We start from the raw sequence: 19147 nt of genomic DNA, 5'->3' as shown, positions 1-19147 counted from the left end.
GGACCCCGGTCCTATTCTTTACATAGCATACAATCTACTTGTTTTACTGTTTTCTTTGCAAACATCTTCCACTCGATACGTTTAATCCTTTGTTACAGCAAGCCGGTGAGATTGACAACCTCACTTGTTTCGTTGGGGCAAAGTACTTTGGTTGTGTTGTGCAGGTTCCTAGTTGGCGCCGGAATCCCTGGTGTTGCGCCGCATCACATTTCGCGACCATCAACCTTCAACGTGCTTCTTGGCTCCTACTGGTTCGATTAAACCTTGGTTTCATACTGAGGGAAAACTTGCCACTGTGCGCATCATACCTTCCTCTTGGGGTTCCCAACGGACGTGTACATCTACGCGCATCAACGTACACGTAATGTAATATTCCGTAGTTAGGCAACTTGTATTCCGGGTAGGACTCTCCATAGAAACCCTAGATCCGGGCGCCTATATAAGCCGGATCCTGGGAGCCCTTAGGGCAGATCTCGAGCTAGAGACGAGACAACCACAACTCATTGTAACAACGCGAAAGCGCCCAGATAATTCCAGACAAGCAGCAGTAGACCTTGCCATCGTGCAGGTGATCTGAAGCTGGGTAAATCGCGTACCACCGTTCCGAGGACTCTCCGCCCAATGGCCCCTACTTCTTCTTCCCTCCATGAGGATCCCTCCTCTGGAGTACCGTCGAATAGGCAACGACAGATGGCGCCCACCGTGGGGCCTGCGGCGTCTGGAGGCCAGAACCGGGAGGGTTCTACCTTCGGAGGCATCGGCGACACCATCGCCGTGGGGCGCGTCATGTACGCCGGGAACTTTCTGATCGTCCCTCCGGACGAGTTCTGGATTCCGGCTAGGACAAACCCCGTCAAGTTCTTCATCATCCCAATTGGCGGGATACACATCTTCATCGGCGAGACCGTCGATTCCGACGGAAACGCACTGGTAAGTACTGCAGCTATGACCGCCGAGCTGGACGTAGCTGCAAAGATTCGATCTGAGTTGCGGGACCTTCCTAAGGAAGACTCCGCCTTAGATCTAAAAATTTCAAATCCTGGTTTTGGTAGTTGGATCCGCACCTATTTTTGGTTGCCGGATCCGCACCTACGTTTTTGGTAGTCGGATCCGCACCTGTTTTTGGTTGCTAGATCCGCGCCTCCGCACCTATATTTTTGGTTGCCGGATCCGCGCCTACGTTTTTGATAGTCGGATCCGCACCTATATTTCTGGCTGCCGGATTTGCACCTATATTTTTGGTAGTCGGATCCGCACCTATATTTTGGTAGCTGGATCCGCACCTAGACTTTGGTAGCCGGATCTGCACCTATATTTTGCTAGCCGGATCCGCACCTATATTTTGAATTTAGAAGTTGAATCCGCGCCTACAATTTAGAAGTTAGGAATTTGATTCCGCCGTGTCGATCTAGTCGTGTGGCCGAGTTAACCTTGATCTTTGATTTAGTTCCATCGCCCCGTGAGAACTAAAGTAAATCGTGGATCCAATGTCAGCTATGCTACGTACGAGTCTACAACTATCGAGCTGAATCGGATGATACGAAAGAATAAGGACGGTCATGCTGGCGGAATCGGCGATCGTTCCGGCATGGTTGGTGGTACGCAAAGCTTAACAGCTGCCAAAACAAGACAATTTCCGTCAGAGTTGGTAGGCGGAAGTATGAGCCACATGGAGTGTGCATCGACCGTATCAATTGTTAATTCTTCACGTGAAGCAAAAGATGAATGAAGCTGCTAGCTAGAACCTGCAAGCTATCGTTCGCATGCTGTTGTCGGAAAAGACAGCGGCAGCGCCGCTTGTCACGTTTAGCATCAGCCGGAGATTTTGCATGCATCAAAGACTAACTTTTCTCCGTTATGGCTGGCATCGCCGCTAACGCGGAATGATTTTTTCTCCGTCACGACCAACGTTGACTACGCTCAAAACAGATAAGTCTCTTTTATATTTAATATTTTAAAATTTTATGATCATGAAATTAAGATTGGTTCGCTCATATCCTGAGTCTTTTACCGCTTTCACTGTTGATCATATCTTTTCCACGATTTGCCTCGCGCTCGTGAAAAACTTTATACTATTTTTACCGCCTAAGGCTCCAGTACGCTACAAAATTTCCGCCTTCGGGCGTTAGCTTAAGTTTTCTGGCCTACACGTTTTATGTTGTTTATATGTGGATTCCTTAGTAGTGACATTTCGGTACTTAAAGTCGGCCTCTGTTTCTGAGGTTCTTGATTGTTTCGCTATTAAGCGCTATCGCCTCAGCAGATGTTCTGTGTTTAAAGTTTTTCGTCTCGCGAAAAGTCAAGCATATAAATAAGAAGAACGGATAAACCAGCACTTGCTTAAAACATATAAATTGCATTAACTGTTCAAGATAGTCGAGTTGTTTCCGCCTTGACAGTTTTATGTTGTTCAATTGCTGCATAGTTTCAGCTTTAAAACATTTGTTCAAAGGCCGTCTTTGTTTCTGCCTTACATTTGTTCGTTGAACATGATTAAGAAACAATTTAATACAAATATATTTTATGTTTATGTATCAGGTACATGATGCTTGATTCCGCTATGCTTAGCCAGAACCAACCCTCGGGGGCTGTGATTTTGATCTTAAGTGAAAAGTGTGTTTCTTTTCGAGTAATAGTGCTGGAAATTTCCGTCTTGACACTTGGGATTTACACTATACCTAAGTCAGATAAAGCTACTCCAAGAGCTCCAAGCTGGATTTTCAAGTAAATTTATCTTGGTGCTCGGGGGCTACATCGATGAAGTTCTCTTTGGAGCAACAAGCCGAAAAATTTCCACCTTGACGCTTGGGGCACTAGTAGGAAAACCCTTATAGGCGGAGCTTAGTTCTATGGCGCACGCCCAAAAATGCGCCACATAATTTGTTTCTGTGGCGCACCAGACCTGGTGCGCCACAAAAATAGCTTATTTTTGTGGCGCACCACAAGCTAATGCGCCACAGAAATAAGGTTGGGACCACACCCAATCATTGATTTCACTACTTTTGTGGCGCACGGTACCATGTGCGCCACAGAAATAAGACATTTTGTGGCGCATAGGACCAGTGCGCCACAAAATGAAGTCATTCTATGGCGCACGTGGGATGGTGCGCCACAAAAATTACACGTTTTTGTGGCGCACATGAGCTTCATGCGCCACAGAAGACTTTTTTGCTCCCCACGCAACTCCCCCCCCCCCCCCCCCCCCCCCGTGGATCGCCTTTTTGACCTCTGTAAAAAATAAAAGAAATAGATAGAAATTACAAAAAATAAAATCCTTCGAGATGCCCATGTACTATGTCATCTAGCACCACGAAAAATTAACAAACATGAATTTCAACTTTTTTGTAAACTTGCGTTGCAAAATCATCAAACTGGATTTCTGGTTGCATACGAACTCGAAAAAAAACGCATAATATATCAAAATGTTCCCACGGGAATTCTACATCCGAATTCACCGGGGCTTGCCCGGTTGGACAATTTTTAGAATCCCCAAATTCGAAAAGAGTAAAAAGTTACAGGCAGTTAAAGTTTTTTTTGCTGCAAAATAACAAAAAAGAAAAAACATTTTGTGGCGCACCAACTTCCCATGCGCCACAGAATTAACGTCCTAAATTTGAATTTTCTGCCGCCCTCCTCCACTTCTCCTCCACTTCTCCTCACTACTCCTCCACTTCTCCTCACTTCTCCTCACTTCAACTCCTTGGACTTCTCCTCCACTTCTCCTCCTCCTCCACCACCACCACCACCACCACCACCACCACCACCTCCTCCGGCCGGCCTCCTCCACCACCACCACCTCCTCCGGGGCCGGCCTCCTACTCCGGCGACCTCCTCCTCCGGCCGACCTCCTCCAGACGACCTCCTCCTCCTCCTACTCCGGCGACCTACTCCGGCGACGACCACCTTCTCCTCCTCCTCTGGTGACCACCACCACCTCCTCTTCTACCACCACCTCCTCCACCACCACCACCTCCACCACCACCTCCACCACCACCTCCACCACCTCCACCACCACCACTTCCTCCACCACCACCACCACCACCACCACCACTACCACCTCCTCCTCCTTCGGCCGCCCTCCTCCTTTACCCACCCACCCAACCACCCACCTCCGGCTACCTTCCAGCGAAATATCAAAAACAAATTAAAAAAATCGGCGACCCAGATCTAGATCTAGATCTAGATCTGGCCGCCATTTTTTTTGAATTTCAAAAAAATCACGTGGCGCACCACCGTCGGTGCGCCACAGAAATAAGTTTCTGTGGCGCACCACCGCAGGTGCGCCACGTAAATAAGACTTTCGTGGCGCATGGGCCGGTGCGCCACAGAAACCTTATTTTTGTGGCGAGAATTCTGTGGCGCACCGCCCATGCGCCACAGAATCATTTTTTGGTGCGCCACTGATGAGGCTTTTCCTACTAGTGGGGGCTAAGTTTCTGAGTATCGAGTCGCCTTGGAGCAAGCCGACTCAACGCTCGGGGGCCACATATGGTTATGTCAAGAAAATTTTCAAGATGGCGAAAATCCGGCTAACTAGTCGGATCCGCACCTAGATTTTGGTAGCCGGATCCGCACCTAGATTTTGGTGGCCGGATCCGCACCTAGATTTTTGGTAGCCGGATCCGCACCTATATTTTGGTAGCCAGATCCGCACCTGAATTTTGGTAGCCGGATCCGCACCTCAATTTTTGGTAGTCGGATCCGCACCTAAATTTTGGTAGTCGGATCCGCACCTACATTATGGTAATCAGATCCGCAACTATATTTTTGTAGTCTGATTCGAACCTATATTTTGGATAGTCAGATCCGAACCTACATTTGGCTAGTCGGATCCATACCGAAGATTACGTTGGATGGTATCTCCGAAGAATCTGACCATTGGATCATGAAGTTTCTGACCAATACTTGGTTGGAGATATGAAGTTTGGAGTCCTTCAAGATTCCCTATTATTCGTTCAAGCCAAAGGATGAAGATACATGCGCAAGCTGAGATGGACGGAAGAACGGTGAATCTCGGAGAACTCTGGGGGCTACTGTTGTGGATGTACTTCATAGGTATACCATCGACATGGTCCGACTCCGGCAAGCCCGGGTGGCCCACAGATGGTGGTGATGGCATATGGCCCACCGGGCGGCCCAGTTGCTGTTGATCAAGATGGAAGATCTCCATCCCACGAACAAGGAGGCGGATCCCAACCGGCCTACGAAGGTAGCCGGATCCGAACCGACCTACTGAGGTAGTCGGATCCGAACCGACCTACTGAGGTAGTCGGATCCATGGAGGCCCATGGAGGTACCCGGATCCTTGAAGGTCTATGCCAGGAGTCAGATCCGTGAAGGCCCATGAAGGAAGCCGGATCCATGACGACAAGTTAGGCATAGGTGGATCCTTGACGTACACGTAATGTAATATTCCGTAGTTAGGCAACTTGTATTCCGGGTAGGACTCTCCATAGAAACCCTAGATCCGGGCGCCTATATAAGCCGGATCCTGGGAGCCCTTAGGGCAGATCTCGAGCTAGAGACGAGACAACCACAACTCATTGTAACAACGCGAAAGCGCCCAGATAATTTCAGACAAGCAGCAGTAGGCCTTGCCATCGTGCAGGTGATCCGAAGCTGGGTAAGTCGCGTACCACCGTCCCGAGGACTCTCCGCCCAATGGCCCCTACTTCTTCTTCCCTCCATGAGGATCCCTCCTGTGGAGTACCGTCGAATAGGCAACGACAGTCAACGACCCCGATGCTCCCGAAGAGGTGCCGGGAGAATCTGAGGAGATTGTTGATGCGAAGGAGGCGAATCCGGCTGCTGACTCGCAGGCTCCCCCGGCTGGTCCTTCTCCAGCCGGTGTTTAAATTTCACATGTGCTTCCATTTGGCTTGCAACAAGACAACTATTAAGTCCCCGGTATGCCGGGTGTAGTTGTAAGACAATATTATCCTTTATGCAACACTTTTAGTGTGTTTGTTAATCATTTTGCGCTCCGACTTTTTTTCCCTTTGCACACTTGCTTTTTCTAATCCGCCCCACCCTTTGGGGTTGCTCTTGCCAGCCGGACAGCCGGGTTGCGGTCTGTAGCTGGGTCAAGAGCGGGCCGCTGAGTGAGGCCGAGAATATTTCAGTCAAGCGAACAAAGTTGAACAAACCGGTGCTTTTATGAAGAGTTCGGACGAGACTCGACTCGATTTTGCTCTTTCTCTTAGTCGTTTTCGCGTGCCGGCTCCTTAAGCTTTTGCTCCCGCCAGCCGGACAGCCGGGTTGCGGTCTGTAGCTGGTGCAGGAGTGGGCTGTCGGAAGCCGGATCACGGTACTAAGCCGGCCGCGTGAGAGGGTTCAAGCCAGTCGGCAAGTAGTAGAGTACTTTGAAAAAGTCATTGGTACGGGCCACACTTGGGCGCAAGCTTTTTTCATTATCACAGATTACAAAAGAGTTATAGGGATACATACTTTCCACTACTCAACTGTAAAATTGGCGGAGCATGCTGACGTTCCAGGGATGTTTGGTCTCCTCGTCAGCCCTGTCCGGCTTGTTTTTCTTGGCCTCTTGGGCATCTATGAGATAGTAGGCGTCATTGCCCAAGGCTTTGCTCATGATGAAGGGCCTTCCCATGGGGAGGATAGCTTGTGCTGGCCGGCTGTCCATTGGATCAGCGGAGCACTAAGTCACCTTCTCGGAACGCCAACGGTTGAACCTTCCGGCTGTACACGGCCAGCAGCCGAGCCTCTTCGACCAAGTCGACTCCGTCTTCGCGGGCCTCTTTGGCTTCCGCTTGATCCTTGGCGCGTCATGCTCGATATCAGTCGGCAGGACGGCTTCGGCCCCGTAAACGAGGAAGAATGGCGTAAAGCCGACAGAGCCGTTTGGCGTGGTGCGCAGGCTCCATAGTACGGAGGGCAGCTCTTCAATCCAGCAGTCGGCTGCTCGCTCGAGCGGCTCCACCAGCCGGGGCCGGATGCCGGCTAGAATCAAGCCGTTAGCTTTTTCCACCTGTCCATTGGACTCTGGGTGTACCACTGAAGCTAGGCCCAGCCTGGATTCCTTTTTCCCCGTAGAAGCGGGAGAAGACGCCTTGGGCGAAGTTGGTGCCATTATCACTGTTGATGCTGTGGGGATAGCCGTATCGCACAATGATGTCCTTGAGGAAGGAGACGACTGTGAAGCCATCCAGCTTCTTGATCGGCTTGGCTTAAATCCACTTTGTGAATTTATCAATCATCACCAAGAGGTGTGTCATGCCGCCTCGGGCAGTTTTGAATGGGCCGACCATGTCGAGGCCCCATACGGCAAATGGCCAAGTGATGGGGATGGTTTTTAAGGCGGAAGCCGGTGCATGCCTTTTCTTGGCGAAGCGCTGGCAACCGTTGCATGTTTTTACCATTTTTTCCTCATATTTTAAGGCAGTCGGCCAATAGAAGCCATGCCGGAAAGCTTTGCCTACGATGGCTCTGGAGGAGGCGTGATGTCCGCACTCTCCTTGGTGGATCTCCCTGAGGGTTCTATCCCTTCAGCCGACTCGACGCATGATACGTCTCAAACGTATCTATAATTTCTTATGTTCCATGCTAGTTTTATGACAATACCTACATGTTTTGTTCACACTTTATATCGTTTTTATGCATTTTCCGGAACTGACCTATTGACGAGATGCCGAAGTGCCAGTTCCTGTTTTCACGCTGTTTTTGGTTTCAGAAATCCTAGTAAGGAAATATTCTCGGAATTGGACGAAATCAAGGCCCACGATCATATATTTCCACGAAGCTTCCAGAACACCGGAGAGGCACCAGAGGGGAGGCCCAGGGCCTCCACACAAGGTGGCGACGCGGCCAGAGGGGGGCGAGCCCCCTACTATGTGGGTCCCCCGTGGCCCTTCCGACTCCGACTCTCCGCCTATAAAAGCCTCCTGACCTAAATCTTTGATACGAAAAAGCCACGGTACGAGAAACCTTCCAGAGCCGCCGCCATCGCGAAGCCAAGATTCGGGGGACAGGAGTCTCTGTTCCGGCACGCCGCCGGGACGGGGAAGTGCCCCCGTAAACGAGGAAGAATGACGTAAAGCCGACAGAGCCGTTTGGCGTGGTGCGCAGGCTCCATAGTACGGAGGGCAGCTCTTCAATCCAGCAGTCGGCTGCTCGCTCGAGCGGCTCCACCAGCCGGGGCCGGATGCCGGCTAGAATCAAGCCGTTAGCTTTTTCCACCTGTCCATTGGACTCTGGGTGTACCACTGAAGCTAGGCCCAGCTGGATTCCTTTTTCCCCGTAGAAGCGGGAGAAGACGCCTTGGGCGAAGTTGGTGCCATTATCACTGTTGATGCTGTGGGGATAGCCGTATCGCACAATGATGTCCTTGAGGAAGGAGACGACTGTGGAGCCATCCAGCTTCTTGATCGGCTTGGCTTCAATCCACTTTGTGAATTTATCAATCATCACCAAGAGGTGTGCCATGCCGCCTCGGGCAGTTTTGAATGGGCCGACCATGTCGAGGCCCCATACGGCAAATGGCCAAGTGATGGGGATGGTTTTTAAGGCGGAAGCCGGTGCATGCCTTTTCTTGGCGAAGCGCTGGCAACCGTTGCATGTTTTTACCATTTTTTCCTCATATTTTAAGGCAGTTGGCCAATAGAAGCCATGCCGGAAAGCTTTTCCTACGATGGCTCTGGAGGAGGCGTGATGTCCGCACTCTCCTTGGTGGATCTCCCTGAGGGTTCTATCCCTTCAGCCGACTCGACGCATGATACGTCTCAAACGTATCTATAATTTCTTATGTTCCATGCTAGTTTTATGACAATACCTACATGTTTTGTTCACACTTTATATCGTTTTTATGCATTTTCCGGAACTGACCTATTGACGAGATGTCGAAGTGCCAGTTCCTGTTTTCTGCTGTTTTTGGTTTTAGAAATCCTAGTAAGGAAATATTCTCGGAATTGGACGAAATCAAGGCCCACGATCATATATTTCCACGAAGCTTCCAGAACACCGGAGAGGCACCAGAGGGGAGGCCCAGGGCCTCCACACAAGGTGGCGACGCGGCCAGAGGGGGGCGCGCCCCCCTACTATGTGGGTCCCCCGTGGCCCTTCCGACTTCGACTCTCCGCCTATAAAAGCCTCCTGACCTAAATCTTTGATACGAAAAAGCCACGGTACGAGAAACCTTCCAGAGCCGCCGCCATCGCGAAGCCAAGATTCGGGGGATAGGAGTCTCTGTTCCGGCACGCCGCCGGGACGGGGAAGTGCCCCCGGAAGGCTTCTCCATCGACACCACCGCCATCTTCATCACCGCTGCTGTCTCCCATGAGGAGGGGGTAGTTCTCCCTCGAGGCTAAGGGCTGTACCGGTAGCTATGTGGTTAATCTCTCTCCTATGTACTTCAATACAATGATCTCATGAGCTGCCTTACATGATTGAGATTCATATGAGCTTTGTATCACTATTCATCTATGTGCTACTCTAGTGATGTTATTAAAGTACTCTATTCCTCCTTCATGATGTAACAGTGACAGTGTGTGCATCATGTAGTACTTGGCGTAGGTTATGATTGTAATCTCTTGTAGATTATGGAGTTAATTATTGCTATGATAGTATTGATGCGATCTATTCCTCCTTCATAGTGTAATGGTGACAGTGTGTGCGCTATGTTAGTTCTCGGTATAATTGCAATGATCTATTATGCACTCTAAGGTTATTTAAATATGAACATCGAATGTTGTGGAGCTTGTTAACTCCGGCATTGAGGTGCTCTTGTAGCCCTACACAATGAATGGTGTTTGTCATCCAACAAGAGAGTGTAGAGAAAGTAGTATTTGTTTATTCAGTTATGTGATCAGTGTCCACTAGTGAAAGTATGATCCCTAGGCCTTGTTTCCAAGCACTGAAACTCCGTTTATTTACTGTTCTGTTACATGTTTACTCGCTGCCATCTTTATTTCAGATTGCTATTACCACTCATATTCATCCATATTACTTGTATTTCACTATTTCTTCGCCGAACTAGTGCGCCTATACATCTGACAAGTGTATTAGGTGTGTTGGGGACACAAGAGACTTCTTGTATCGTGATTGCAGGGTTGCTTGAGAGGGATATCTTTGACCTCTTCCTCCCTGAGTTCGATAAACCTTGGGTGATCCACTTAAGGGAAACTTGCTGTTGTTCTACAAACCTCTGCTCTTGGAGGCCCAACACTGTCTACAAGAATAGAAGCACACGTAGATATCAACGCACCGCTGGAACACTCCACTTACGTTGTGTTTGTACAGCTGGTGGTTGATGATTGTGTAAGCCTTGGCCCTTCTCTCAATCTGCCTGGCTTGGACCCAGTCTTCGGGCAATTTGTCGTTTGCCAGGTAGGAGAGGAATTCTTGTGCCCATGATGGTACGCATCTTATGTTGAATACGCTCACCATTAAAGCCTCCTGCGTGGGAGCTTCCGGGTTCGACTGTGGAGTTGCTGAGTTCGGCTGTCGAGCCGACGGGTTCGGCTGAGAAGCCCCCGAGTTTGGGTGAGAAGCCCCGCGGTTGGACTGAGAAGCCCTCGGGTTTGGCTGCGGAGCCGGCGGGTTCGGCTGTGGAGCCCCCGAGTTTGGCTGAGAACCCCCCGGGTTGGACTGAGAAGCCCCCGGGTCAGCCGGCACGAATATGGAATCCGAGTCCGGTGACGGTGTGATGGACGGCTTCCGCAAATGTTGCAGGGCAAAGCCTGGTGGAATTGCCGGGTTGAGCCTATCTTGGATAGAGTGTCAGCCGCCTCATTGTTTGCACGGGGCACATGGTGGAACTCGCAGCCGTCAAAGAAGCCGGCGAGCTGCTGGACGTGGAAGCGGTATGACGCCATGTTGGCATCCTTCGCGTCCCATTCGCTCGAAGCCTGATACCAAGTCGGAGTCGCCGAAGCATAGAATGCGACGCACGCCAATCTCTTTGGCTAGCTTGAGCCCATGGATGAGCGCCTCGTACTCCGCCACATTGTTGGATGTGGCGAAGTGGATCTGGAGGACATAATCTAGCCGATCCCCCTTTGGAGAGGTGATGATGATGCCGGCTCCCAAGCCGGTGCGCATCTTGGAGCCATCGAAGTGCAGCTTCCAGTGCGTGGAGTCAGGCACAGGCGCCAGATACTGCATCTCGGCCCAGTCGACGAAGAAGTCGGCTAGGATCTGCGACTTGATGGCAGTTCTTGGCTCGTACAGGATGGAGTGAGCCGCCAGCTCTAGGGCCCACTTGGAGACCCGGCCATTGGCGTCCTTTCTGCCGATGATTTCCGCAAGGGGAGCAGTGCACACCACCTTGATGGGATGCTCCTGGAAGTACTGCTTGAGCTTCTTGGCAGCCATGTACACACCATAGGTGAGCTTCTGGTAGTGGGGGTAGTTTTGCTTGGATTGGGAGAGCACCTCGCTGAGGTAGTAGACTGGGCGTTGGACCGCCTGCTCCTTGCCCTCTTCCTTGCGTTCCACCACCAGGACAACGCTAACCACTCGATTGGTGGCTGCGATGTACATTAGCATGGGCTCTTTCGAAGTCGGCGATGCTAGGATCGGCGCGGTTGCCAGCATGCGCTTCAAGTCGCGGAAGGCTTCATCCGCCTGCGGCGACCAGACAAACTTGTCCGACTTCTTGAGCAATTGGTACAGAGGCGGTGCCTTCTCCCCCAGCCGGCTGACGAAGCGGCTCAAGGAGGCCAGGCAACCAGTGAACTTCTGGACATCCTTGAGGCATTGCGGCAGTTCCACCTTCTCTAGGGCACTGATCTTCTCCGGGTTGGCTTCAATTCCTCGCTGTGAGACGAGGTAGCCAAGGAGTTGGCTGGTTGGCACGCCAAAAGTGCACTTGGCCAGGTTGAGCTTTATCCGGAATCTTCGCAGATTGGTGAAGGTTTCTCCCAGGTCATCATGGAGGGTATGCTTCTCCTTGGTTTTTACAACGACATCATCCACGTATGCGTGAACGTTTCTGCCGATTTTCTCCTGTAAGCATTTTTGCATGCACCTTTGGTAGGTGGCGCCGAATGGCATAGTCGTGTAGCAATAAGCCCCGTAAGGGGTAATGAATGAAGTATTTATTTGATCAGCCGGATTCAAAGGAATCTGGTGGTAGCCTGAATAGGCATCTAGAAAAGACAACAGTTCACAGCCGGCAGTAGAGTCTATGACTTGATCTATGTGCGGCAGGGGGAAGGGGTCCTTCGGGCACGCCTTGTTTAGGCTGGTGTAGTCGATACACATGCGCCAGGAGGCGTTCTTCTTCAAAACCAGGACTGGGTTTGCCAACCAGTCCGGATGCAGCACTTCCATGATGAAGCCGACTGTGAGCAGCCGAGCGATTTCTTCACCGATGGCCTTCCTTCTGTCTTCGGCGAAGCAGCGAAGGGGTTGCTTCACCGGCTTGGCTTCTGGCCTGACGTGGAGTGGTGCTCAGCCAACTCCATCGGCACACCCGGCATGTCTCGGGAGACCATGCAAAGATGTCCCGATTCTCACGGAGGAAGCTGGTGAGCTCGCTTTCCTATTTGTTGTCCAAGACGGCACCGATAGTGACGAACTTGTTCGGCTGCGCCGGGTCCAGCAGGATCTTCTTCGTGTCAGTTCGCCGGCTGGAAGTGAGTCGTCCCAGCCGGGTTACCTAGAGCCGACATGTCCGTCTGCGTGGCCTTGGCCATGGCGACAGCGTGGTGGATGAGTTGCTTCTCAGCAGCAATGACCAGCGTCTGGGCCATCTTGGAGCTCTACGTGGCGCACTCCATGGAGCGTCGATAGTCGCCGGTGATGGTGATGACCCCTTTCGGGCCCGGCAGCTTCATCTTAAGGTACCCATAGTGGGGCACCTCCATGAACTTGTTCAGAGGTGGCCGGCCTAGGAGCGCGTGGTAGGGACTGACTAAGTCCACCACCTCAAACTCGATCATCTCGGTGCGGAAGTGGTCCGGCTTGCCGAACATGACTTCCAGCGTGATCCGTCCAATCAGCTGGCGGGAGTGTCCCGGCATGATGTCGTGGAAGACAGTGGGAGTAGGGTGCAGCTCGCGCTTCGTGATGCCGAGCTTGCGGGTTGTGTCGCGGTAGAGAATGTTGATGCTGTTGCGCCATCGATGAGCACGCGCGAAAAGCGCACGCTGCGCCGGCTGGTGCCAATAGTTGGGCCGAGGACCATGGCGTAGCTTCCGGGCCTTGGTAGGACAGCCGGCGTGTCTCGGCGATCAAAAGTGATGACCTGCTCTGACAAGATGAGGTACTGGGGGACCGGCGGCATGATCGCGTTCACCTCGAGGGAGCGGCGCTGCTGGCTCATCTTATCCTCCGGCTCCACGGTGAAGATGATGTACGTGGCGTCCTCAGGCAGGTACCGCTCGTGGTGAACTTGGTTCACCTCGTGCTGCTCAGGGTTGGCGTTCTCTGCGCCGACTTGACCACCTGGCCCACAGGCTGGAGGAGGCGGGGGTGGAGGCGGCGGCGGCTCGCCGCTGTTCAACCGCTTGGTGAAGTTGCAGTTGCGGGTGGTGTGGTTGGCCGGCTTGCTATGGTACTTGCACGGCGTGTTGAGCATCTGCTCAAATGTGAACTTCGGCTTCCAGGGTCGGTCTTGTTTCTGGCGGCGGCTTCCGCCAGCCGCCGCATGGTCGGACACAGCCGCCACGTGGGCGGTGCCATACCGGCGGTCCAGCTGGTCGTTGTTCCTCTTGCCGCGGTAGTTATCACGGCGGCTCCCGTGGGAGGTTCCTTCGGTCGACTTGTGCTCAGCCGGCTTGTTGTGGTCACGCCTTGGCACGGCTGGCGAGCCGTCAGCCGACATCTTGCCGGCTTCCTCGACCAACGCGTACTTGTTCGCGATAGCCATGAGGGCCGCCATGGTCTTGGGCTCGTTGCGACGCAGCTTGTGCCACACCATTGTGTTGGGCCGGCAGCCGGCCATGAAGAAACTGATGGCCTGGATCTCATGCATGCCCTCGCATGAGTTGCGCATCTCGCACCAGCGCGTCAGGTACGCCCGATCCGTCTCGTCCGGGCCCTGTTTGCACATCTCCAGCTGCTGGAGGCGACCCGGCTTCCTCGACCAACGCGTACTTGTTCGCGATAGCCATGAGGGCTGCCATGGTCTTGGGCTCGCTGCGACGCAGCTTGTGCCACAACATTGTGTTGGGCCGGTAGCCGGCCATGAAGAAACTGATGGCCTGGATCTCATGCACGCCCTCGCATGAGTTGCGCATCTCGCACCAGCGCGTCAGGTACGCGCGATCCGTCTCGTCCGGGCCCTGTTTGCACATCTCCAGCTGCTGCAGGCGACCCGGCCGATGGTAGGTGCCGGTGAAGTTGCTGACGAAGGCCTCCTCGAAGTCCAGCCAGTCGTTGATGCTGCCGGTTGGTAGGTTGTTGAGCCAGGTGCGGGCGGAGCCGACTAGCATGAAGGGCAAGTAGCGCACGGCCCAGCGCTTGTTGCCGCGGGCAATGCCGACTGCGGTGGTGTAGTCCAGCAGCCAATCCTCCGGCTTGGCGCCGTCGTACTTGGGAGTGTCCCTTGGGACCTAGAAGCTGTCGATGACCGGCTCGCTCAGGATGCGTGGCCCGAAGCACTTGGGGCCGGCAGGACCTTCTTCTTCCGCAATGCGGGATTCCACGAGCTGGTCGATGCGATCTCGGGCATCAGCTGGCTCAAGGCGTGGGCCCAGCCTGGAGTGGGCCGGCTGGCGCAAGCCGCTGGCCGCGAGTGCCGGCCGGTAAGAGCGCCTATGCGCCGGCTCGTCGGTGGAGTACTCCGGCTGCTCCCTGCTGGGCGCAGGCCGGCTTCGGCTGGTCCTGCCACTCGGGACAGGGGACTCTCTGTGCAGGCTTCGACGGCTTGGGCCGGCATGGGGCCCTCCAAGGGAACCTCTGTGCCGGCTCGGGTGTGGTGATGACGACTCCGCCGTATCCCTGGGGCCACTCTTGGAGTGGTCGGCTGCATTGGGAGCTAGAGAGCTACTAGGGGCGTTGCCAGCATACCTTGGGTACTTCTGCTGCTCGGTGGTGATGTCGAGCAACTCGGCCACCCGCCTGGTCTGGCGTCGCAGCTCTTCGCCTTCAAGGCTGCTCAGCTCCTCTGCGACGGCTTCTTCCGCATGCACGTTCTTCTCGGGGGTGTTGTAGACAGGCAGCTCCATGGAAGCAACCGACGATTCCGCGTCGTCGCGGTCGATCTCTGCGCCGAGGCCGCCTCCTCTGCGGCGGATCTGGCCGGCTCGGCTAGGGTTGTTGCCGGCTGGCATGAAGCAGTGGGCGCGGTTGTCCTCGCGCCGGGTGAGCTCCAGCTGGCGCTTGGCAGCTGCCACCGCTTCCGCCTGCCGCAGGAGGAGTACGCGGTGGGCCTCCAAGTCCGCCTCGATGGTAGGTGGGTCTGTGCCGGCTGCGAGTGGAGTACTTAGCTTTGCCCTGGCCTCATCCAGCCTGGACGGTAGTGGCGGGGGCTTTGGGCCGGAGCCTGATGCGCCGCCATCAACGTTGGTGTCACGCTCTAGCGGCGGTCGGAGGCTTCTGCCGCGCGTGTTCTTGGTGACGTTCTCGTCGCCGGTGGCCATGACCTCCTACATGATGCAGGGCTAGGGAAGTTGCTGCAGACACCGGTTCCGGGAGGAGGGCTGGCGTAGCGCTGCACCTAACGCGGGTAGCGCGGCGGCGCGACGGTGGCGACGTAGACGTCGTGCGCATCGAAGGTGATGATGCTGCCGCCGGCAGGGAAGGGCCTGTCAGTGAAGCAGCTAGCGTTGTTGCTGATGCAGTTGAGGGAGCTGAATCTCCAGACAAGGCCTGAAGCGACCCGCTCGCCGATGCTGATGGTGAGGCCCGTCCAGAAGGAGACATCGGCCGCAGACGCTGACGGCCCCACGGTGGGCGCCAAATGTCGTGGTATCGTCATGGCATAAGCCATGGGGTGTATCAAGTCGAGTGGTTCTGGCCTTGGCCTACGACGGTTTCCGAATGCGGGTATGAGCACGAGCGACACAAGCGACGTACCCAGGTTCGGGGCCTTCGTATGGAGGTAAAACCCCTACTCCTGCTCTAGAGTGTATATGATGTGAGACAGTACAATGGTGCTCCTTGAGTTGTATCCGGCTGGGAAGAGGGCTCGAGGTAGACGAAGGCCTCTCTCCCGAGCGGTGCTAAGTGTGAAGTGAGAATGAATCGATCGTCCCCGTGCAAGGGGTGGTAGTCCGGCTTATATAGAGCCTAGAACATTACAAAGAAGTCCCTAGGCCTACGGTGTCAGTTCCGCCGGCTCCGGCTCCTTCACGCCTTCCCGAGGCGCCGTGCCGCCCGGCTGTCGGCCCTGTCTTGTACTTCCTGTCACGCCTGGCTGGGACAGGACGTGCCGAGCGATGTGACATAGGAAAATCTAGCCTCCAGCCGTAGCCTGCGGCCACTAGCTAGCGCCGCTCGTAGCCTGCGGCGCCCAGGGAAGCCGGGCCATGATGGCATGTCCAGAGGCGGGTCTCTATTGCTCTACAGTGCCCCCCGATCCGTGGGATTTGATGTCCTTGGTGGACTTTTCGAACCCGGATGACCTTTCCGGAGCCTTCTCCTGCAAGGATCACCAGCTTCGAGCAGGTCAGGGGAAAGTGGAACCAAGCCGGACATGGCATGTAGAAGCCGGCCCTGGCCGTGGTCCGGCCGACCACGACCAAGCCAGCGTAGACCTGGTTTCAGCCGGCCCACAAGACGGCCGGCCACGGCTCCAGCCGGCTGCTCCTCAGCCGGCCTTTGCTGCGGGCCAGCCGGCCCTAAGCCAACTGTTTCCAGTCTTTTTCCATACCCGGGGTCTTCCCCCCGACACCGGTGGCATTCCATATTGTCTTTCATTATTCTGGGCGGTGTGGCACCCCCGGGATCAGGGTTAGACAAATACCAGATCTTCGTCTGACATAAGCCTAACCTAGAGCTCGAGAGACTACAGTGAGAGAATCGGTAACATAACAGTGACTCTACGACTCAAGAAGTAATACAAGCTCATAACCGAGCGAAGAACCAAAGTATTACAAGCGAGAGGTCACCGACTCGTCATACATCAATCAACGGAAGCGAAGTTATGCTATTAGACATAGCAAGATAGCAAAAGGCCTAAGAGGCCAGGAGCATAACGGAGACGTCCCAGCCCATAGATTCCAGGCTGCCACCTGGGAACCCCAAGCTACTCGTCGATGTCGACTAGAAACCACCATCTGTCGGAGCAACTTCGTCTGAAACAAGAGCATGCAAAGCTGAGTACAGGGACTCAGCAAGACTTAGTACAACCTTTTAGCAAAGCAGGTATGCGGGCTTTCTGTGGAGCTTCTTTTGCGTAAAGCCAGTTTTCCTTTGTAAGACAAGAGAGAGGAGAAGCTCGACTACTCAGAACCTTTAAAAGGGGATAAGAGGTCGATATCTCTAGTTCTACTGATCATCATATTGTATCCACCAATCTTCTTTTTCTCGAACCACTATCCTCGGATTACCCCCTCAACACCCGAAGAAGGTATCCGTAAACACACATTGGTTGCCAAGTTTTACGATCAGGTTAAAGTTGTCTATGATCACAGAATCCATTCCCAAGTCGTCCATAACCGCGGACACGGCTTTTCGAAAAGATTTAACCCTGCAGGGGTGCACAATTTTATCCACACGTACCAACCGACTCTTAATGCCAGACATTAGCTCTCTTCCTTGGAAAGCCGACAGAGGGTGGTTGACCACGACCTTTACCTTGCTGTCGCCGAGACCATGAGTCACGCGCTAAGGATTGTTCCGCCGTAACGGGTCAAGTCCCGAAGTCGGTCCTTAACGATGTGAGGCGAGGTGGGTTTCACCAGGGACTCTAACCCAAGCCACCTCGGCCACGCTTACCTACCCGTATGCTATGCACCTTTTCACAAACATTTTCAATGCATATGTCCAAATAACGCGCAAACTATGTGACTCATGGAATCTACTAGGCAAGTTAGTGAGTCGAGAGGGTACCATAATAGGGCCTCGTGTGGTTGTACGCTCGGTCTTGGTTCAAGAGGCGAGAACTCGCATCCTAGGGTCGGCAGAAACGAAACAACCCACCACATCCCAATGTGGCCTTTCGTCTGAGCCTTTAATCATGTTTAACAATCATCTCTATACTTACCACGTCAACCTATCATGCTAGTTTCATTTCATTGTAAGGCTCCAGTCCGAAGACCGGAGTAGTAGCGTAACAAACTAAGCATGGCTAAGCATAAAGAGATAAAGGCTCTAGCGACGCACACATGCCAAACCTAAGTATGCTAGGAGCAGTGGATCAGGGTATTTGAGGCTACAAAGGTGGAACATGCAACATATAGGATAGCTCTACCTATCGATAAAAGACAGGTTAATCGTATGCAATATGTAGGAACCAGAAGTAAAAGCATTTCGAAAACATATATGAACCAGGCTAGGGCTTGCCTTGTCCCTGACAAAGAGATATGGGATCTTCAGAGATCTTCTTCTGGACTTGTTTGTCGATGGATAGGAATTGATCAACAATGTGGTTGATCTTCGTCGTCTCGGACTCGTGCTCTATCGATCGCGAAGAAGCAAATACTATAAAGAGAGAAATAACAATCAACACATGGCATCGATGCAATGCGCATACAAATATGAATGATATGTCATATTAATGGAATTAAGTAAACCCTAGGTGCATCATCAATTTAAAGGGGTTCCGGCATCGGACTCCGACATATGAGAGGGGTTCATTTGTTCTTCTATTAAGGACAAGGTTCAAAGTTGCTTAATCATGCATGATTGTGCTACTAAAGTGTAGATCTCATTTTTCTGAAGATTTTGATATTATACATATTTTTCTGATTTAAAACAAATAAGTTATTGATTTTACAAGTTTTATTCATTTTCTGCAATTTCTGGAAAATAATAAAAGGCTGACATGCCGGACCCACTGTCAGGGTTTTAATCATTATGGAAACATTTATGAAAATAATAAAAATCTGACAACAGGGCCCACCTGTCATGGATTTTTCTATTTACAGAAAAGATAAAACAAAAACATAAAAAGAAAAGAAAAAAGGGTCGGGTCCCACCGGAGTCAACCTCCGGTGGTTGACCACGGCGGAACGACGACAGTGGCGAGCGGAGCCGCCGCTCCCGTGCACGCCTGCACGCGCGGGCGGGTGCGTTGGATGCG

Source organism: Lolium rigidum, chromosome 3 (assembly GCF_022539505.1).
Source record: "Lolium rigidum isolate FL_2022 chromosome 3, APGP_CSIRO_Lrig_0.1, whole genome shotgun sequence".
NCBI classification, from domain to species: Eukaryota; Viridiplantae; Streptophyta; class Magnoliopsida; order Poales; family Poaceae; genus Lolium; species Lolium rigidum.
The sequence above is the reverse complement of the archived record's forward strand: the minus strand, read 5'-3'. Positions refer to the sequence as shown.